We start from the raw sequence: 23,351 nt of genomic DNA, 5'->3' as shown, positions 1-23,351 counted from the left end.
TTGAGTGTGTGATATACAGCATTAATTACTAAATGTGGGAAAGAAAGCAATGTATCTCTTCAAAATATCAGAATTATTTCTGCCCTCATCTAGCTTCCGATCTAGTAAGAAGAAAGGAAATAATCATGAGCCCTGTCCTTACAGTTTGTGAGACGGGCACCGTAAACAAAGACTTGGAACTTTTAGAGATAATTACAAGGGGTCCTCATTTTCATGGAAGAATCAAAGCAGACTTCTCTGAGGAAGGATCGTTTAAGCTCAGGCCTAAAGGATAACTAGGGTTCACTCATTGTAGGGTAGAGGCCGGGACATTTCCAACATAGGGGGAGGCCTGTGCAAAGGTCCTGCGGTTGCAAAGATGTGGTGTGTTCAAGGAATTGAAGGAAATTGAGCCATTGTGGGGGGAGGATACTGAGGGGGAAGGCAGCATGAGTGGAAGAAAGGGGCATGGAGATGTCTGGGACCTACACGGCATGACAAAGTTTGGGGATTTGATTCTAAGGTTTATGAGTAAACATTGAGTGGCCTTATTATGCACATGCATGAGATTGGTAATGACTTTCTTTGGATTTTATAAATAGATTTCCCTACAAGAGCCTGTTTGTTCACCTGAGTAATGGGGTCAGAAGGCATATGCCTTCGAGCAGCAGTAGCTGACCCTCAGGCACCAACATGGAAAGTGAAAGAGAAAGAAATGCTTCTGTTAGCAATGGAAGGGGCCGTGTGCCATGCTGCCGCCCTAAAGCTGACCGAGGGAAGTGGATCCTTCCTAGGGACCAGGGTCCGGGTTAAAACGCTTGAGCCCACAAACCCAACTTTATTTTATATAATCAGGAAAGGAAAACTTTTTTCCCACAGGACAGATGCCTTTTTTTCTCTCTATATTATTCCAATCTTGTTCTGTTTTCACAGAAGAGGTTTTATGTATCTCATTTTGGTTCTTCTCCTGACTCATTTGTTTCCCTAGCTTCTTATATAATAAGCTCTCTTCTTTCCTGTGACATCATTTGTTTGTTTTTCAGGGCTTCGTGGCAAAACTATTTGAAGGGTTTAAACGTGGGTTACGTCCCCTTTCTGCTCCGGTTCATGCCAGTGGCAGGTGGACCCGGAACCCACCTGGGAGGGCAGAGGCACCGCGGAGACTGCTCCTTCCATGCACATCATCACTCCCTTTTCCTGTCTCTCCAGACGACTTTGTGCGTTTTGTAATCCTGGCCAAACTTGAAGCTCGTCCCAAACTCCACTTGTCAACCATCCGCCTCATTGTAAATATTATATAAGGAGCATTTCCAAACGGTTTCTTCCTGAAATAACCTTTGAAAAGTGTTATCTCCTCATCTCCTTTCTCAGCAGGTGGATCTGATCAGCTTTGGAGACGTAGAAAGTGTTTCCAAGAGCCTGTTTTCAGGGCTTGCTCCGGACAGACAGGGGCAGGTGGAGCACCCCTTGCTTGCATCTCGCCCAATCCTCCGGCTCCCATTTATCCCAGCCTCCTTGGTGATGCTCTCTGTTCTAATGAGAAGCAGCGCGGTGTGCTTTCTAGCCATTCGGGGAGCTTGGTTCTGAAATGTAGCGTCCTTTGATTCCTTCCCAGGGAAGGCTGTTGTTGGGGGTAGACCTCAGTCTGTCGAGTCCTTGCCTACCCCTGTTCCTTTCCCTCTTCCCTGCCTTGCTAGCTCCGGTGCCCTCATGACTCCTGCCTGTCAATACTGCCCGGTGCTGTTTGGTGACGTGCCAGCTGGTGTCCCTGTACCAAGGCCTCTCCCCAATGCTATGCAGCGTGAGGAAGCCCCCCTACTGTTGGGGGCGTGGGGGGCAGGGGGTGCAGAGCCCTGAGCCTCAGAGCAGAATTCCTGGTTTCAATCCTGAGATGACCAGCTCTGCTGCTTTCAACACATCACTCTCCTTTTTTTAGCCTGTTTTTTCCTCCACACAATGCATGAATCCCAGGGACTTATAAGACTGCAAATAAAATAAATTGGAGGGACAGCTCGCTTAAAAATGTGAAGTATGGGGGCATCTGGGTGGCTCAGTGGTTGAGCACTTTGGCCCAGGACGTGATCCCAGAGTCCTGGGATCGAGGCCCGCATCAGGCTCCCTGCAAGAAGCCTGCTTCTCCCTCTGCCTGTGTCTCTGCCTCTCTCCCTGTGTCTCTCATGAATAAATAAATAAAATCTTTAAAAAAAATGTAAAGTATGTATATAAAGGCTCTATTTTGGCTCAGTTAGTGACAGATTGTCTACTGGAGAGATTCTTTTTTCCCCCCTTAATGGGAAAATAATACGATGGTTTGGTTTTTTTTCCCTTTGGCCTATTTAAGAAGGACTTGAATGATATGTTCATTTAACGTATGTGAATTCAGTGATCCTTGTTCGGCGAGGATAGACACGTGGAGGGAGAGATGACACACAGACAAGCAGACAGAGACGGATACATCTCCTTCATCAATGGGAGCAAACAGTAATGCATTTCAATGCTTGAATGTTGTATTGGCTGAGGAATGGTATGTCAGCAACTTCCTAAAAGAATGTCAAGGGTGGTTTTTAGCTCCATGGGATTTTCATCTGCTGTTGTAGTCCATTCAGGCTTCTAGAACAAAATACCACAGACTGAGCAGATTATATGCAGCTGAAATTTATTTTTCCAAGGTTCTGGACGCTGGAGGAGCAAAATCAGGCTGCTGGCATGGTGAGGGTAAGTGGTCCCTTCCTGGCTGCTGGTTTCTGGGCGTATCCTCACATGGAGGAAGGGGATGAAAGCGTGAAGCCCATTCATGAGCTAATCAAATGTTCCACCTACAAATACGATGATCTGGGGGGGATTAGGAGTTTAACAAATGGGTTTTGGAGGGACACAAACTTTCAGACCATAGCACCTGCTCCACGTAGGCCCCAGCTCTCTGTCAGGATGCAGGTCCTTGGCACCACATTTGGCACCAGCTGAACCTTGGGGATGCCTGTCTCTTCACTCAGGCTCCCCATAATGTGCTTTAAAAGGATAACGACCATTTTGTTGAATGTCTACTAAATACCACACATTTCGCATGTATGCATATATTACCGCTTGCCCTGTAATGTAAATTTTATTAGTCCCATTTTCCCTTAATGAAATTGAAACTTAAAGATATTTAGTATCTCGCTCAATGTCATACAGAGCAAAATTCTTGCCCGAGTGGCATGTTTCACACTCGTGTACAGTCATTTTCAGGTCCAGCAGGTTAACGTTCAAGTTCAAGGCATGGCATCCAAGACTCCGTGATCTCTCATACCCTGTGCCTCCGGCCCGCTCACCTCCTCCTGCTTCACTCCCGACGCACCTGGTCCTGAGAAATGCCACCTTCCTCCTCCACCCCGTGCTGTTCCCTACCTCTGTGTCTGGCGCTCATGTTATCCTCGCTGCCTGCAGAGATGTGCCTCACACTGCCCGGGGCACTGTCACGAGTCCTTTAGGGTCTAGGACACTGTAGACGCGCTTACAGTGATTAAGAGCACAGCCACTCTGCTCTGTCACTTTCTAGCTTTATGCCCTTAGCTTTGAGTTGCTGAATTTCCCCATGTGTCTTGCAGACACATTTGTAAAGCGAGGATAGAATCACACCACAGGATTATGGGGAGGATTTAGTGAGTTAAGATATGCAAGTACCTGGGAGAGCACATGGCACAGGATAAGGCATCAGGCAAGTGTGTGCTCTTGCTAGATTCGCTGCGTTCCTCCAGAGAGCTTTCCTCCACTCCCGCCCTTCTCTACCAAACTGAGTTTGGTGCCTCCTTTACAATCATCTACTATACACACTTGCTTTAGAATCATCAGTTTAGAGGTCTGCCTCCACCGTTATATGTGAGTTTCTGGCGGTCAGGGAACAATTTATTTTTGACCAGTCAACACCTTGTACATTACCTACTACATAGTAGGCCTTCAAGAATGATCGCCAAATGGATGAAATGATTATTCATAGTAGTATTAGCGGCGGTATTTACTGACCTTTATGGGCTAGCTACATGTGTTTTGCACGATTTTAAGCACTTTGTGGGCTTTCTCTAATTGTTATGATTGACTCTATTTTACAGAGGAGAATGATTAAGTCACATGCACAGAGCCAATCACTGGTAATTATGGAAATGAGAATTTAAACCAAGGAATATGACCCGAAAGTCCACGTTCCTAGGTACTTTTTTAGTGACTGCTTCCAAATGGGGTTAAAGAGGGGAAGGAAGGCAGGAGGGAAGAGAGAGGGAAAGGGTGATAAAGAGTGTGCCTGGAAGCTCAGAGTCTTGGGGGATGTCATCTGAGTCCTTATGGAATTGCCTTCACTGACTTAGGGATTTGTGTTAAATTTGTGATTTTTCACAGAAGTCATTATAAAAAATAGCCATGTGGAATCTACTTTTCCAATTGCTGTAAAAAATTATTTGTCAGCGTTGCCAATTACATCATTCAATTCTTGTGCATAATACCCCACACAGGAAAAAAAATGTTGAGAGTTTGTTTCTGGTAAGACCTTTGTGACCCTCGAGGCTCTAGCCTGTTTCTTTCTATCTGATCATTAACGTTGTGTCACTAGCTTTGCATTGACTGCTGAGAACTTAGAGCCAGACTTTATGCTTGATCACAGAAACTGTATTGACCCTCTGATTGGAATGTTTGCTTTTCTCCGTTGACCATCTTTCCAACCCAAACTTTTATTTCTATATAATTAATTGTACTATATTTATTTCTTCTGCCAGCTGGTTCATTTGTTCTTTCTTTCTTTCTTTCTTTCTTACTTTCTTTCTTTCTTCTTTCTTTCTTTCTTTCTTTCTTTCTTTCTTTCTTTCTTTCTTTCAGAAAGAGGTAGTGTAATTAAATACATTGAGGTAAATATCTGTATGGGATGATGATTTTTACTCTATCACATATGGCTTGAGGTCATGGAGAGCAGTGCACACAGCAACCAATATATTCTTTGTAACCATCTTAATAACAATTGAATGATAATAATCTTTTGTAGATAAGGTTCAGAGAATTTCAGGACTTTGTCCCAAATCACAAAACTAATTAATGAGCTGTAGATTCCGGGGACAAACTGAGAACTTTCAACCCTTTGTTGCGACCATGTTTCCATGATGGCCATGATTCCTAGTCTCTTGAGGGCAGTATCAAAGTAGGTGACTATGATTCCTACAACCTGTTAATAAGTCACTGGTATGAGGTGGAGTGCTACGTTTGACAGAACAAGATTATGACTTAGCATTGTGAGAGTTAAGCTCTTATATAATTTAAATATATTAGTTATCTCATTTATTCTTTTCAGATTAAAAAACTTTTTTTGTATGTACTGAGATATAATTGACATATAACATTTTGTAAGTTTGAGGAGTATTGGTTTGATACATCTATATATTGAAATATGATTCTTTCATCTTTTTAAAATAAATGTATATCGCCTCTGTCACAAATGTTAAGAATGTCCATTATAGAAGATGTGGAATCCAGTGAAGTAGAAAGAAGAAAGAAAAAATTTACTCAAAGTCTACCATTCAGAATAAACCACTGACATTTAACATTTTATGTTATTTCCTATGCATAATTATTTTTTATACTTTTTGTGGTTGTGATCACACTATTTTCTACTCTCATTTCTTCCTTAAGTTACCGTAGATATCTCTTCGTGTTACTATCAGCACTTTGCAACAGAATTTCAAATGGACTAATTAAAAAAGTAATTCATGGGGATCCCTGGGTGGCTCAGTGGTTTAGTGCCTGCCTTTGGCCTGGGGCGTGATCCTGGAGTCCCGGGATCGAGTCCCACATTGGGCTCCCTGCATGGAGCCTGCTTCTCCCTCTGCTTCTCATTCTCTCTCTCTCTCTCTCTCTCTCTCTCTCTGTATTTCATGAATAAGTAAATAAAATCTTAAAAAAAAAGAAAAGTAATTCATGATAATCCCCTTAACTTTTTCTATACTGTTGATCTTTGAGCTTGTCTTTAATACTATTCATAGTGTTGCAATAACTGTCTTGGTGCATGTAGCCTTTTTGTATTCAAAATACTGTATTAAGTTCAATTAGCAAAGATCTAATTACTTAAAAGTTGAAAAACTGATATGGTGGACAAGGTATGGGTTTTGGTGCTAGAGAGATGTGGTTTGGAATCCCACTTTTGTTTCCCACTAGCTCTGTGGCTTTGACAAATTACTTAACTCACAGATCCATTGGGTTTTCATTTATAAAATGAGAATATACACATATCTGCTTCCTCAGATCATTGTAAGTATTAAATAGTATAATGTACATACAGCTCTTCAGTGGCAGGTAGGTTTTTCATTCCTATTGTTGAATTCTTCTCCAAATGGTTGGTTGCTCCAAGTTACATTCTCAGAAGTAAAATTCTTATATCATTACAATCTACCTACCCCTTTTTTAAAATATGATTTGATAGATAAGAGGAGTGTCTTGTTATTTTTCAAGTCCCAAATGCTTTTCTTCTTCAAAAGAATAAGTATGTCCTCATACATAGACTGGTTACCATGTTGATTGGAGTCACTTACTGACTTAGGAGAATTTTTTTCCTTCTTCAGAAAAGAAATTTCATGTATGCAAATATTGTTACTCCTGGTGTGCCTTTTCTTTTATTGTGAAGTTTTAAAGTTCTAATCTTTAACCTATTCTGTAGTTTTTCTTCATGTCTTCCCATGAAACCTTGTGATTACAGAATAACGCAAAGAGCTGGTTCTTTTCTACATGTGAGACATTTCACGTCTATGCTTGATGGGACCTGCAGGTGAGATCTACTGAAACCTTGCCTGCATGAGTCCAATCTTACTGGCTTACGAAGAGTAATTCACTACCTGCAAAGTATTCTAACTTTATGCCTGTAGGTATGGTCCTTTTGCTGTGTTTATTCCAGTTTAGCAAATACTTATTGAATGTGTTCTACTTACCAGCCATTGTGTAAGCCTCCAGGTCAGGAGTTCTGTGAATCTCAAACATTGTGGATAAAAACTAATGTGACCTATGAACTTGTGCTGGAAAAATAAATCTTTTTTCCACCATCTCTTACTAACTAGTCACTAATTCTCTTAGTTGCAAATGTTAAGCAGCAAATTTCGGCAGTGTTAGCAGTATCTATGATTTGTGTCACCATTAGAGATCCCAAATATTTCTTATCAAATTATAGTTACTGTTATTACCTAGAAATGCTGCCTTTGTTATTATTTCAAGATTATGTTATTTGTTAGAGTTACTATTAGATTTTATTTCATAATGTACTACTAAATGAGAACACATATTACAATATCATACTCTTTAACTATTTCTATGACATGTTTATATATAGAGATGTAAATGTAATTGTAATAATCCAATGAATTTTATTTACTCATGTAAAAACTTTATTCTGAGTTTGTTGGTTTCCACAGTTTCTCAGCTTGGCAATGACATGACACAGAAATGGATAAAAATTTATGATCTAGTGAATAAAATATTCATAAAATAAGGTCATCACAATACCTTTTTTTTTTATTTTCCACAGATTTTCTGAACCTAATATAGATTTCCTATCAGGGAATGGCACTCCTTGGATATCCTTTACTCTTTACACCCTGACTTTAAAATCATAAATGTGTATTGGACTCTTACCATTTATGTCAGATACTTCACTTTACCCCCATCATCTCATTTAATTCTTCAGACCATGCTATGAGGTGGATAAAATTACTTCCCTTCTTTATCAGATGATGAAGCCGAGGTTCAGAGAAATTAAGTACCATACTTACAGTGCTGTTGAATAGAGGAGACTGTTTGGGCAGGTTCCAAGGTCCATGATCTTAAATGTGGCCTCATTAAGCCAAGAGTCACTTGACATAATTAATTTTAATCAAAAGCCATTGAATAACATCACCCTTATCCTACTACCATGAGAATCCCAATAATTAATAAGAGAATGACATATTTCCTTTCTTCAGCATGTAGAAGAGTTTCTTTGCTGATCATTCTCCATTTTTTTTTCAAGTCCTTTTTTTTTGCCCTTCCTTTCCCTACACTCTGCTCCAAAAATCTGATCTCAAGAATGGCATCACTTGGGCTCTAATTTTCTCTACTTCTAATTGGGATTTGCTTATGAAAGTTATTGGCAAGAAATCAAAGGAAGGGATGCAGAAAGGCTACCTATATTTTTTCTTCTACTTTCCCCTGCTGGGTAGTCTTTGTAATAATTGTATTATTTTTCCTATAGTTACATCTCCAGTAAGGCACTTCCTCTTCTCTTGCTACAGCTCGCTCCCTCTTCCTTCCTTCCTTCCTTCCTTCCTTCCTTCCTTCCTTCCTTCCTTCCTTCTCTTTCTTTCTTTCTTTCTTTCTTTCTTTCTTTCTTTCTTTCTTCTTTCTTTCTTTCTTTCTTTCTTTCTTTCTTTCTTTCTTTCTTTCTTTCTTTCTTTCTTTCTTTCTTTCTTTCTTTCTTTCTTTCTTCTTTCTCTTTCTTTCTTCTTTCTTTCTTTTTTTCTTCTTTTTTTTCACCAGTAATATCATTCCCTCTCCTACCCCTTCAGACCTCCATTGATGAGAGTGTCCTACTGTTGCAGTTCCCAGATGCTGCATCTTCTCTTGATGATCACCTTGACCCTCTTTTTTCCCTCTGAAACTAATGATTTCATTGAGGTTTCTTCAGTCAACCCTTTGAGTGGATCATCTGATTCTTATCAGTACCTCTACTGATAATTTCCTTTTATAGATGGAATAGCTAATACTTATCCATAGTTTAAGAAAATCAAAAGTAGTTGTTAGTCCTTAAACATTTGCATTCCTCTGCACTAAGATTTTCATATTGGATCAAACTATGTTTTGATAGAAGAGCATTTGGGCAGAGAAGAAAGAACAGTGGAAAGAATACCAGACTAAGTCAGAAAACTTTTGTATCTGTCCATCTGTCTGCTTTTTGTATCTGTCCAACTTACAGAGATAAACCTGAACAAATCCTAAGATCTCAGAGAGAGTTGGCTTCTTTATCATCGCAAGGACAGTAAAGATGACTATCAGGAAGCTGTTGTGAAAAACAAATGAGATGATCCAATGAAAACCTGTATTCTATGAAGACATGTACAAAGCAAGGTACTTAAAATTTGGTTAATTGCTTACACACTAGGTTCATTAAAAATGGATAATAGATATGAAAGCACTATAATAATTGGGCAATGTGATTTTTCTATATATTGTATATTTCAGAAATCTCAGGATCTTCTCATTTACTGCTGTTATTCCAGTGCTTACAGACTGCGTGGCTCATCCTAGTTGCTCAATAAATATTTCAAGAAATATTCACTAAGTGCCTAAGAAGTATTGCCTAGACTCAAGTATTTCATTGTCTTGCAAAAGACTGATACATACATAAACACATGCATGCAAAAATGAGTTTGCCTAAATAAGAGGGCACTTGACTCTTTCTGACCAGGTGGGAGGAAAGACATGAAACAATAAGAGGGAATGTCAAATGGCAAGTGAGCTGGTGTGACTCTAACAGAGGGTGGTTATGAGAAAGAAATGCTAGAAATAGTGCAAGCTGAGACAAGGCAATTAAGTGGGGACTAGGAATTTAGATACAAGATAGACTTCTAGGTGAAGATGGAAAACTTGGTTTTACTAAATGTAAGGGAGAGACAGAAGGAATAATCAAGGATTAATAATCAAGGATAGGTGCAAAAGTTTTTACTTGTGGTGGTGACATTTGATTGATACCAGGACAAGCTTTGAGGTGGGATGCCATGATCTGGGTTCAGATGTGTAATAGGAAGAACAAGTGTGAAATGTAAACAGAGATGTTTAGCAAACTTTCAAATCTGGATTTAGAACTTAGGAGGCAGGTCTGGGCTGCAGATATATGGTATTTTATAAATATGACAAAGAATGAGTCATTTTTAAGAGCTGAATTTTTTGAATAGTAAGGGTTTATTACTTTAAGCACTAAAACCTAAAGAAATCATTTGGATGAAGATCTTTTGGAAGTTTTATTGCACATTTTCCTGCCACCTTAAATGATGCATCTGGAACCAAATTTATTTTTTTTTTCTTGATGGCTCAGGGTCATCATTATAATCATCTGTTATGATAGCATGCCATAATTCAGGGATGCTGTTGGAATCATTGAGATGCATAGAGTTGTTTCCCTTTATTAAACAACTTAAGATCATTGTTGCTCTTTTTGTTCTCAAGTTTCATTTTTATCATTTCTATGATTTCTCATTTGCTGTCAGCTGTCACTTCCTACAGCTATCAATGTGTCACCATGAGCTGATATACTGTATCCTTTCAATCATTTGCTCCTCCACTGACACTAGTCGGGAAACCAGATAATCATACATGCTGTAGCTATGTGTAAAGTGTGTGCAAACAGTTTCAGAAGGAGGAACAGAGCATATCCCCAAAAGTGAACTATATGGGCTTTAAGAAACACATTTGGATAACTCTTGACTCTTCAAAGGACATCTTTGTTTATTTTTTTAGTTCTCACCGTTTTTCATAAAGGCAACGTGGCTAGAATTTGGGATTTGGATTGCTAAAATGTTACTGTTTGCAAACCAAATAAGGAGAAGATATACCAATGACTCAGGACAGTAGAGTTTACTGCATTTTTAAAAGATTTCTCAGAATAGACTTTGCTCCAATTTTCATCAGTTACATAGGACTGAGTCTTCAGACTATTTTCTAAAAGTACATTTACTACTTAAAAATAAGAAGGAGGGTCTTTGGTAGTACCTTAGATGGTGCAAGGTCAGTATTTTAAATTAGAATACTTTGTTAATTTTTTCAAAGTGACTAGATTGAACCCAGTCAGTTGAATACTCCAGTGTTTCTGCAGGTTTTGTCTTCAGTTTTTGGTCCAAGTTCATTTGCTCTCTTTCTAGACAGTTTTTATAGGTGCATTGTCTTGTGTCCCCCTTTGCTAACACCCTGGAATGCGATGCAGTCTCTTTTTCTAGTTGAAGTCATACCTCACCATTTGTCACTGTTTGTCACCACAAATGATGCTTTGAAGCTCTTTTTCTTTCCCACGTGCACATTTGTTAGCAGTTTCTTGGTAGTGTCTACTGGGTTATTTGTCTCTGAGGAATATCATTTTCAGTTTATTTTCTCTGATATTCATTTAACGACTTGTCACTTCAGCTCAAGCTATAATTTCCTGTCAATTATATTGTAAATTTTTCATGTACCAGTCAGCAGATCTCTTGACGTTTCTCCTGTTATGTCTTGTCTACAGAAATTCTCTTCCCACCATGACCTTTGATTTCCTAAGAGTAGGATCTTGCCCTTTCTGTATCTTAGGACCAGGAATCTGTTTCCTATTTTCATTCCAGCAGTAAAAAAGATAGCAAGAAAAGTGCAAACATATGAAGCACTCTGTCCACTCTTATCTTTGGTAACTTATGCTATCCAGACAGACATGCATGGACATAGGGAGAACACCATGGAATGACTACAATTAGGCTGTGACCATCCCAGAAGCTGGGATTGAGGCCTGGAGTAGATCCCTCCGAAGAGCCTTCAAAGAGAACATTGTCCTGTAGACACCTTGATCTTGGACCTCTCCAGAACTGAGACAATAAATTTCTCTTCTTTAGGCCACTAAGTCTATGAGACTTATTAGAACAGTCCTAGATCAATCCAACCCTAATTATTGGACTTAAAAAACAGAAAACAAAAAACTAAGGCATAGATTCATTCAAAGAGAAATATTTTGCCTTGCCTACCTTGAGAGGGAGATTCTATTGTTTCTTTATTGAAACAAAACGAAACAAAACAAACAGAAGACAAACCTGGGAGGGCTTTCTGTTCAGGCTTCAAGGACAACTTTCTAAGATCTGTTTCCCGAACCTGGCCATAACTGGAGACACTTCGGGAAATCTTTTAAAAATGCAGAGTCTAAGTCTAAATCCCGGAAGATTCAGACTCAGCATGTTTGGGGAAGGACTTGGTTATCTATTTTCAACAATCTTTCTAGGTAATTTTTATGATTGTGTAGGTGTAGGCGGCACCAATCTAGAGGGTTGAGTAATGAAGGAGAGATTTCAATAATGGGGATATCATTCATGGGAAAAGGGATAATCTAATAAAGGTTTGACTCCCTTGTCTCCACTTTCATTGATTTTAAGATGGAATAAGCTAACCAGAAAACCTCTGCCCTGAGCTTCATTCTTGTGAAGCAAAAGAGATGAGGACCTTGGGAGAGAGTGGATGTAATAAACTTCTAGGAGCTTTAACAGCCCAGCAATGGAATTTGGGGTATAGTTGACTACTTTAGGAAATCAGATTTCATTCACTATTTATTCAACAAAGTTATAGGCTACTTACAATGAGCCAGTTAAGACTGGCTATATAGACTAAGTATATAGATTAAGCCAGTTAAGACTGGCTTATATAGACTAAGGTAAAGAAGAGACATGCTTCTACGATCAAAGCTTCCAAAAGGAGAGATGGCCTAGGAAGGAATGACAGCACGCTCTCAAATGTAATTCTGAAAATCTGACCTCAGACAGCTGCAGAAACCAGTACGGCTAGGCGGGGAGCCCTTTCAGGCATCCAGATTCTGAAAAGCATGTACAAAAGATGGAAGAAGAACTAGAAACAAAATTTACAAAAGAAGAGCATGAAGTGATGAAGTCAGAAAACCTAAACCCTCTCGAATAGCTGAGCAGGTAATATGGTTTCCATTTGCAGATCAATAAACTAAAGCTAAGAAGGGTTATGCACTTTGGTTCCACCTTTTACCCAGCCAAATGGCACAGGGTCTCTTTCCTTCCTTTCCTCTACCACTCCGCTGCCCACAGACAAACCTACCGGGCCTTGTGGCATAAAGAGTCAAGTTGTTTGGGTTTTTTACAAGAAATAAACCCAGAACTTCCACTTTGTTTCATATACGTAAAGACCTCCTCTCCACAAAGGAAAAGGGGATACTCATAAATCTTAAATATATATATATATTTTTAGTTGAAACCTGCCATAAGATATACTCTAAGAGGAAAAGGATATCAATGTACCTTTCCTGAAGCCCAAACCCACGATGTATCACTAGGTTTTTGTTATTTCTAAGTCAATTTTTATAACCTTCCATATTTTTTGAATCATTGTAGTGAGCTCCCTGATTTAGAAAGAGTGCCTGAACATCTTTTAATCCCAGGCTTGGGGATCCAGAGATGAATCTCTTTTCGTGACAAATTTATGTTACCTCTTTTATGTTCAGATATGGTTATAACTTAGTCTTTTATTTTTTTTTAATTTTTATTTATTTATGATAGTCACAGAGAGAGAGAGAGAGAGAGAGAGAGAGAGAGAGAGAGGCAGAGACATAGGCAGAGGGAGAGGCAGGCTCCATGCACTGGGAGCCCGACATGGGATTCGATCCCAGGTCTCCAGGATCGCGCCCTGGGCCAAAGGCAGGCGCCAAACCGCTGCGCCACCCAGGGATCCCTAACTTAGTCTTTTATAGCCCTTAGTTTAATTTTGAAGAAAATGATGGAAACCTCACTAAATACAACTTTTTGGTTATAAGTGAATCCCAGTCTGGGGTTCTGAAAGACCAGGAGATAGATTGCTACATCATTAGATGACAATGTACATTGGACAAGATCAAAGGGTTGGTAATTACCTAATCAATCCTTCCAACAAATCTTTGAGGTGGGTGGCTAATACCATTAAACTCATTTTGCCAATGGAAACCGAGGTGCTGGAAAGTATATATCATTGCCTTTTAGTCCTTCGTTCTGAAAAAAGAGCAACAACAACCAAGGCCCCATCCGGTTTCCTTTCCTACCTTCTATCTCTAGTCCAGGACATGGTATTTTTCTAGCATATCATGGGAATAAGAATGAGAGACAAAATACTAAATAATAGGAAGCTAATACAGAACCTGTTGGCTTAAGCTTGAATATAGAAATGGATTTTCTTTTCCATCATCACAGATATATTTATAACCCTTGCCAAAAACATCAAAATTGACTGACACGCTGGATTGTTGAATCATGATCTATTTTGGAAGGGAGAGAGAGCACAGTCAAGGTGTTGAGGGAAACAGTGGGTATGCTGTCCTATTTGAAAGGAACAATGAGGGTCATGACCCACAACTTACAGAGAGTTCTGTGCACCTTTGGAAGAACTAACTGGCCAAAAGGACATCAGAAACAGATCATGCGATTGCTGGGCAAAGAGCAAAGGAGCCATGTGCACAAAGTGGCCTTTCTTAGGAGATCAGAGGCATAAACCTAGTCAAGGGAGTCAAAGGGGATGTGTGGGTGAGGTTGAAGAACTGTAAGGAAGTAATGAGAGCTTGAGTCCTTAGCGTTCCATTGTATTTCGCTGCCTGCCGCCGTGGCGAGGTCTGATATTCACTGCCATCTATTTCAGGTGGCATGAAATCACTTAGAATCCTCTATGTGGGATCCCTCGGGGACCTTAAAGGTCATTTAGTTAAACACCGCCATGATATCGATGATGAAACCAGACACAGAGAGGTGAAGTGGCTTGCAAAAGGTCATGTAGTTCATTAGCAATAGCCTGTTGCTCAAGCAGGGGCATTGAGTTTTATTCATGAAAACTATATTGTCCCTACTTTTTGTCAATTCATTCCTTCATTAAACAAACATTTCCTAAGTGACCAATCTGTTCTAGACACTCTCCTCAATGCTAGAGATTAAAAGAAGGAAAAGAAAGCAGGTTCTGACCTAAGACCTCACAGTCCAGTGGAAGAATTTGTGTGTGCTGATATACTGGAAACGAAATGATAAATATCATGAGAGTAGCTGTGGGAACAGAGGTGAGGAGTGAGTTTAGAATGACACAGAAGTGCCTTTATTTATAGGTTTGGTGTCCCAAAATCAATTATGGACTTTGGAATGCCAACTCAGATCATTGTTCAGAAATGAACAATTTAAGAAAACATAAGCTTCAATTTATTTTTCTTATGAATGAAAATTAAAAGCCATGATATTTTTGGACGTAAGTTTTTTCCCTAGAAGTTTGATTTTTTTTAACACTTCTATTGTGGGTTGAATTGTATTCCCCATATAAGGTATGTTGGAGTCCTAACACTCATTATCTCAAAATGTGACCTTATTTGGAAATAAGACCTCTGTAGAGACAATTAGTTAAAATGAGGTCATTAGGATGGGCCCCTATTCCAATATTACCGGTGTCCTTATGAAAAGGAAGACATGCACAGAGGGAAGAGGATGCAAAGACATGCAGGGGAAAGATGGCCATGTGACTGGAGTGACACATCTGCAAGTCAGGAAATGCCAAGAGTCCCTCCCTGGAATTTCAGACTTCTTTGATTTTGGATTTCTAGCTTCCAGAACTGTGAGGAAATATATTTATGTTATGTTGAGCCAACATCTTTTTTTTTTTTTTTTTAACTTTGTTACTGCAGCCCTGGGAAACTAATACAGGCTCCTTGGACAGTGATCAATGAGGTGGACTGATTTCTGTTCCTAATACCTTGCTCCAAGATTGTTTACAAAATAAATGGCAGCTGTATAGCCTTGTTGTGCCTGGACCAAGTGGACTTTTGGCTCTAGAACTAGCAAGATTGGATACTTGCTCGGGGTTCTCTGCAGGCTGAGTTGGGACTTGGAGACCATTTGCGTCTCCTCACTGTCCTCAAATCACCGTAACTGTTCCTTTGGTGAACTTCCAGTGTTGAGCTCTTAATGTGGTCTCACAACTGTCTCGGTTATTTTTTAAGATTTTATTTATTTATTCATAAGAGACACAGAGAGAGAGGTGGAGACAGAGGCAGAGGGAAAGCAGGCTCCCTGTGGGGAGCCCAATCCCAGGACCCCAGGATCATGACCTGAGCCAAAGGCAGACACTCAACCACTGAGCCACCCAGGGGCCCAACTGTCTCAGTTATAAACAGCTGACTACGCTCATCACAAGAGCTCCTCAGCTCTCTGGAGTTAGAATGCCAGGCTTTTCAAGTTACTGCTTCCGAATTTCCATTGAAAATCTCTAATATGGCAATTGTCATCAAAGTAAGCTGATGTTTTAGAGATTACTTTAATGACCCTAACTGCAGTATAAGGTATATTGCATTTTAAAATCATAAACTTGTGACTGCAGGTGGCATTTCAAAGATACACTCTTTCAACATAAAAAAATGCATGGAAGTTATTAAGCAGCATTTTTAGAATTCTAGAATTCTACATGGAAGAATGTTGTAATAGTTTAAGGGCTACGGTGCTGGCGGGTCAGATTAAGAACATTTGCTCCCTTTCCCTTCTGTAGTTGACCAACTTGTGCACCTTATCTGATGCACTCATACTCTGTGGGCTGCCATTTCATGGAGCAGAAAACCTGGGCAATGATATGTAATTTCTCCCACAGTAGAGTATGGTGAAGGTATAGACATTTGTTTCAGGGTTCTTTTGGAATCCAACAAGTGAAAAACAAAAACCTTTTAATAATTTTCGAGGCTTCCTCATACAGATTTATTTTTAACTGATAAGGGAGTGAAACCCCTGCTGTATAGAAAGGAATTCTGTTCTCAAAAGCCTATTGCATACATCATCATACATGTCACAAACCTATGGTGGAGAGTTCTGGCAAGTAGTGAGTCACAATGAGCTCATAAGAATGGTCTGGGATCTGAAGCCTTTGTTCCCAGGTATGGCCAAAAATTGTGCATGGCTAGTTCTAGAGCTGGGGGACTCAAGCCTCATGTTATAGTATGATCACGTGATGAAGTAGAATCAGAATATAAGGTTAACAACAAGAGGCTATGGATGGGAATACAAAGAAAATCTCAGAATGCAAGCAGAGGGATCACTATTGAAGTTTTTGGCTATACACAACCACAGGCGATAGACTTATTAGAAAATTCTTGAAGGGCAACTACCCATTTCTCACACAGAGAACATCAGAATCTTGATTTCCACCTTCAGGTAGAGGTCATCCTTCCCAGGTGTATGTTCATTTCTACAGATAATTATTTAGATAGGTGTGCTAACTCGAGACTTCATAAAGAGAATGCTTTGGTGAGAATGACTGAATCCATCTCTATGGTGGGAACAGTATACAGTTGATTCCATATACACAGAGTAAACCATATGGGGTGTTTCCAAATGTTCTCATGTAGGTCTCTACTTCCTCTTCACTAACAATCTGGTGACATTGCTTACCCAGTATAAGCAAGAATATCATCTCTCTTTGGTTCTGCCCTAGTCTCCACCCTCTTGTGGGCGTTCCAAACCACTCTTGCCTTGTGCTCTCTACCACAGGGCACTGTTCTTCAGTTCTCTTGGTACTAATCTCTAAAGCTTCTAGAGTTGGAGGGAGATGGCTCCTGAGTCTGCCAGATGCTGCAGCTCTCTGCTTCTTTAACCAGACTGCACTGAGGTTGTGTTCTCTGGGGGCAGATGAACTTTTTGGGTAGGAACGCCATTTTCTCTGAGTTTAGAGGTATTACAATGGAGGCAATCAATGTTTCTTTATGGTAGAATTATTCAGTTTCTAATGCTGTTCAGTTGTTGGTACCATGCCATTCCCTGTGCAGCACTATTAAATTTCCACCTTATACCCTCAACAGCTAAGGCAATGACTGTTGTAGCTCAATTCTGTGTTGCATTATAGCTTCAATAAACAATCTTTCCTAAGGAATCCCCTTTCTTTTCTTTCCTTCTCCCTTCTTTTCCTTTTCTTCCTTCCTTTAATCCTCACTAAACATTCAGTACATGCCCAACCCTGTGTTAAACATTTGGTGCACAAAGATGAAAGAACTATACTCATTGCATCCCACTCCCAGTCTAGTAGGAAGACAGTCAAGTAAACAAAAAGCTAGAAAAAAATGCTGAATGAGAGGTCTAAATGAACTAATTAATAACGTTGAGAAATCAGGGACTCTTCATGGGGGAAGGTGTTACATGAACTGAATCTTGAAGAGAGACTGTACTTTTCAGTACATGGAAAGTGTCAGGTTGAATAAGAATGATTTTAGAGAATCTCTGTATATGACATGCTAGCCACTGCTGCTTTTCTGTCCAGGCCATCCTAAATCATAGTTACAGCACATGACTATACATTGTGTGTAGTGGTCACACCTACTTCAGGTCAGAAATTCTCTAAATATTCATGTTACATTGTCTGACCTCCTGGGTAATCATTCCCAATGTTTTCATCTCTTCTGGACATGATAGTTTGTATCCTCCCTTACCCCTCTAACTGCATTGGTATACACACATTATCATCATGCTCTCAGTGACCATGTTCATGTTTGTCACCAGCCTTAGTCTGAGAATGTCTGTGAAACCAAAAGAAGAAGACTTCTCCTCCTCAGCCCACAGGAAAAAAAAAACAAAAACAAAAAACAACAACAACAACAACAAAAAACAGGCCTTCCTCAGGAGTCTCCAGATATATATGGATGGATCCTACAGGTCAGTACAATCCATTGTGCCAGGGTGTAAATGAATGGATTCATGAACTCTTACTGGACAAAACCATTGAGAGCACAAAGGATGTACTCTGCAAAATTGCCATATCTTGCTTATTGCTACAATAATCACTCTGGCTCTCCACACTCCAGTGCTTTCAGATCCTTAAGTTGAGAATGCAGGGAGGGGACCACTGTGAAGGGTCTCTGTAGTTCTCCATAATTATGGTTTTTAAATCAGTTTTAAAGTTCTTTTTGTTCAAAACAGAGTATAACATAATTAAATATCCCATTTTTGGTCTTGGAAATAATTGAAGCAGGAATTATTTGGCAAGATGCCTCAGATCATCACAAACCTTCCTATAACAACTAATTCAATGTAATTCAACAAATATTGGAAAATCTGTCATATAGATAGTTACTATGTGTGGCTGTGAGGAAAGAGGTAGGGGAATGTAACAGTGAAAAAGGCATGGAACCTACTACCCAATGGCAAAAGTAGATATTCACACAGCAAACCATATTGCACGTATGCAAAGAGCTTCCTATGGGAAACAAGGAGGCAGGAACTTTATCACTCTTACTTAGTAAAGATGTACAGGCATCAATAAAATTACACACTTTAATTGAGCACATCTTAGAAAACTAATACTCATACTATGACCCTAACAGTTTGTGTATATACATGCCTAAAAATAGAGAATTTGAACCCTGACTTGACCACTTACTGACCTCATACAAATTGTTCCATCTCTGTAGGTCTTGTTTTTGTTTTGTTGCTTGTTCTATACTTCTAATGTGGAAAAATAGTATTAACCTCATGGGTTATTGGAGGGATTAAGTAGGATGTAGGGGGGAAGACTTTGCCAACTAGAAAGGAATTAGCATCATTAGATGACCAAAATGAGAAGTATCTTCTTATAAAATACTAAAAAAAAACATACTTATTTAAGAAGTAGAATTCATAGACTTGTAGTTCCAACCTGGACCAATGCCTTCTTCATGACTTGTCCAATTCTAGAACAAAGGTTAAGCCTGAGTGATCCAGTTCCTGGCTGTTCTGATAGAGTGATATAAAAGCAATCAGCTCAGGCACCTGGGTGGCTCAGTGGTTGAGCGTCTGCCTTCAGCTTAGGGTGTGATCCCATGGTCCTAGGATTGCGTCCCACATTGGGCTCCCTGCAGGGAGCCTGCTTCTCCCTTTGCTTCTGTCTCTGCCTCTCTCTGTGTGTTTCTCATGAATAAATAAATAAAATCTTTAAAAAAGAAAAAGCAATTGGCTGCATTTTGTCATTTCCGTGTGTCTGAGGTTAGGTATATTATTTGGAAAGCACAAGTGTAGAAGGGCAAGGTATACCTTGGTTCTAAATATATTTCACATAGCATCTTCCAGAGTTTTACAAAGTGCTACCTAGTGACTAAGAATGAACACCATGTTCCTAATTGCTAATGAGATGTCCAGGGTGGTCTTTGCCCACTTCTCATTTTATCAGCTAAACCAGAGCTCTTTTTATTTTCTCTATGACCACAGGAAACGAAAGCCTTCAGTAGCTCTGCTGAAGATTTGTGACTGCACATATTACTGAAGCTTGCTTCTCTTCCAAGTGAGCCTATGGTGTTGCTCTGGAGTCTCAATTATCTCCTCTTGCTATAGAACAGAGATGCCAGGTAACATTTCATTGCTTCTTGCCATGTCTCAACCAAATGAAGAGTCAGCATAGCAAGAAGGAGCATCAAACTTATTAGCAGTCTTTGAGGGTCACCAGTTGAAATACTTCCTAAAACAGCTGGAGGATGAAGAGGGTGAATTATAAGAAGTGAGATGACATTCTAGCAAGAATCCTATCTCCATGAAAACAGATGATTCTGTAGGTGTCTGAACAGATGGACATTCATCTTATATTTTCCTGAGGCTATTGGCAAGTGACTCTGGCTGAACAGTTTAAAATAAAAGTGAAAAATCATTCTGGTTCAGTAAAGTCTCTGCACCAACTTTTCTTGGTCCTTTGTAAAGAAACACTTGGTGAAAATACAGAATATTAGTCTCCTTGGATCTTGGATCACTGAAGATTGGGAATAACCCAGGAGGGCCTCGATCCCAGGAAATTGTACCTACCTGTGAATACCTGCCCTGTGTTTTGTTTCTTTAGCTTTAGGCTTGTGGAGTTCAAATCAGCATTGTAGAAATTTCCATTCTTCTGTCTTTACCCCCATACATGCCAGTCCATTACAGCTCTTTCTCCTTGCTGGATGCGGATAGTTCTAGTTAAAAGAGACAATTTGGTGCCCTCCAGTGGCTCAACCTCACAGCCTCTCTCTTGACCTCTCACAGCTCTTAATGCCTGTGGGAAGGGTACAGCTCAATATATCTTTTGAGGCTCCTTGGTTGCTGTCATTTAACCACCAGTCTTAGGAAAGGAATCCATCACACTCTTAATATTGTGTAATTCTCAGGGGAGAAGGAATCAGAGAATAAAGAAAAAAATTATCTGCCTTTTCTTCGTACAAAGACCTAAACACAATGAAAACCAAGTATAAAAGCCCCAGCACTATTACCATTCCTTTAAATCAGATGGTCTTGGAAAAGCCACTCGCCATCTGGGCCCACTTCTATTTGCTCTGGAATCAAAGTGTAGAGCTAGATGATCTTTTGGGGTTCCCAATAGATTCTATCATCTTCAGATTCTGAAATTCCACGAAAGGGAGAAATGTTTCCAGATGCTTTTACACTTCAATACTTGATCATGTGGCTTTTATCATTTTGACCACTAGATTCACTTTAAGAGTTTAGAAGTTACAGTAAAATGCCCATATAAGTCATGCATGGTATTAGTAATTATGCATCTAGCATAACTAAATATTTTCATTGCTTCTGCCACTTAAGATAATTAGATGATGCCTTGAAAAGCCATCTAGAGAAAGCATTCTAATGCCCTTTTATGAAGAACATGAGAACATCTAACTATATTTTTATAGCACTTAGTTAGTGTTTGGTAAACTAATGAACAAATGAATAGGAAAATAAAAGCAATGAGAGGCTCCTAACTCTGGGAAACGAACAAGGGGTGGTAGAAAGGGAGGTGAGCGGGGAGTGGGGATGACTGGGTGATGGGTACTGAGGGGGGCACTTGATGGGATGAACAATGGGTGTTATACTATATGTTGGCAAATTGAGCACCAATAAAAAAAGAAAAAAAAAAAGAAAAGGAACATCAATCTTAACTCTTATAATGCATAAGAAGAGAAGGAGGCTATATTTATGATAGAGGGAACAAGATAAAAAATCCACCTATGCCTCAAATTATCCTTTTTCTTTCTTGCTCTAATCCCTAATTCAACTGTAACTTCACGATGAATCTTACCATTAGAGATCTATTTATCCCTTTGGGTAATAGTGGGCTTCCTCCAGCATTTCTTTTTTAGGGAGCAGTTGTCTAGGAGTTTAACACTTTATGACTGGTAGCAGAATCTCAATAAAATATTGTTGAACAAATAAAGGCATGTATCAAAATGCTTCTTTTGAGCACTTTTGTAAGAATTGATTTGGAAATGAGCAGATCAGTCCCAAGAAGACTGGTAGTGGTGGGAGCTTGGTGATGGGCGTGGAAGAGGTAGTGGGGGTGGTGGGGGTACCCCTTAGAACATGAAACCTCATTGAAGGCAAGCAGCTCTATTTGGAACATTAAAATGGGGATGCTGGCTAGGCAGAAGAACATACTTTTACTCTAGACTTGTGCTCTACAATACAAGAGCCACTAGTCACATGTCACTCTTGAGTACTTGAAAAATGGCTGGTCTATGGGGCACCTGGGTGGCTAAGTGGGTTGAGCATCTGACTCTTGGTTTTAGCTCGTCATGACCTCAGGGTTGTGGGATCAGCCCCAAATTGGGCTCCACTCTCAGCAGGGGGTCTGCTTCTCCCTCTCTCTCCTTCTGCCCCTCCCCCAGGCATTCTCTCTCTCTATATATAATTTTTTTTAAAAAAAGAAACATGGCTTCTGTAAATTGAGATGATAGTCCAAATGGAGATGCACTCTTGGTATAAAATACACATTGAGTTCTGAAGACAGGATGTGGAAATGGTGGCTGGATTATGAATACATTTTGAACTTAGAACCCACAGTATTTGCTGACGGATTGAATATGGGGTGTGAGAGGTAGGAGTCAAGGATGGCTCCAAGGGTGCATTTGCTATTAATTGAGATGAGGGAGTATACAGGAGGAGACATGAAGAAAGTCAGGCTTGAAGACATTAAGCGAATCACCCAAGGTCACACTGTAAAGTCAGAGAGAAGCAGAGTTACTTGAGCTGATAGAGAACTCAGAGGTCTGCTGGTTCATCTTTCTTTTTTTTCATAGATGAAGAATTTGGGTCTAGTGAGGAGAAGTGATTTGCTCAATGTCACATAGCAAATGAAGAATAGAACCTCTAAGATGGATTTCCTGACTGGTAGACTAATGGTTCTCTTTTGCTATTACACTACAGCTGTAAAGATGAAAATGACACCAGGTTTAACTATGCCTTTAAATATACTATGGAAAGAAGAATCACTGGAGATACTTTTGGGGAGAACCTTCAAAACCTCCATTTAAGCATATTTAGACGCTTCTCTATAAGTACTAACTAGCTAACTGGCTGCCCCACTTTAATTTGGGATAAACAAATTACTCCTTCTTTAACACTTGTTTAAAGCCAAAATGAGCTATGGTTAATGGTCCCTCATGGAGAAAATCTCCATCAAAAGCCACAAATTTTATCCTTAGCCCTAAGAATTCTCATGTCTTAGGTCAAAGCAAGGAAGACATAGGTAATATGTCAAATATAATAAATTATATAATATGCAGCCATCTTAACATTTTTTTTTTGATCAAGGATAGGTCAGTATATTTTAAAGTGATTGTGGTTATTTGTTGGAATGTAGAGACCCAGATGTATGATTGTTCCCCTATTCCCATTGATATTTTT

This window comes from Vulpes lagopus, chromosome 4 (assembly GCF_018345385.1).
Source record: "Vulpes lagopus strain Blue_001 chromosome 4, ASM1834538v1, whole genome shotgun sequence".
Classification (NCBI taxonomy): domain Eukaryota; kingdom Metazoa; phylum Chordata; class Mammalia; order Carnivora; family Canidae; genus Vulpes; species Vulpes lagopus.
Note: the sequence above shows the minus strand (reverse complement) of the source record.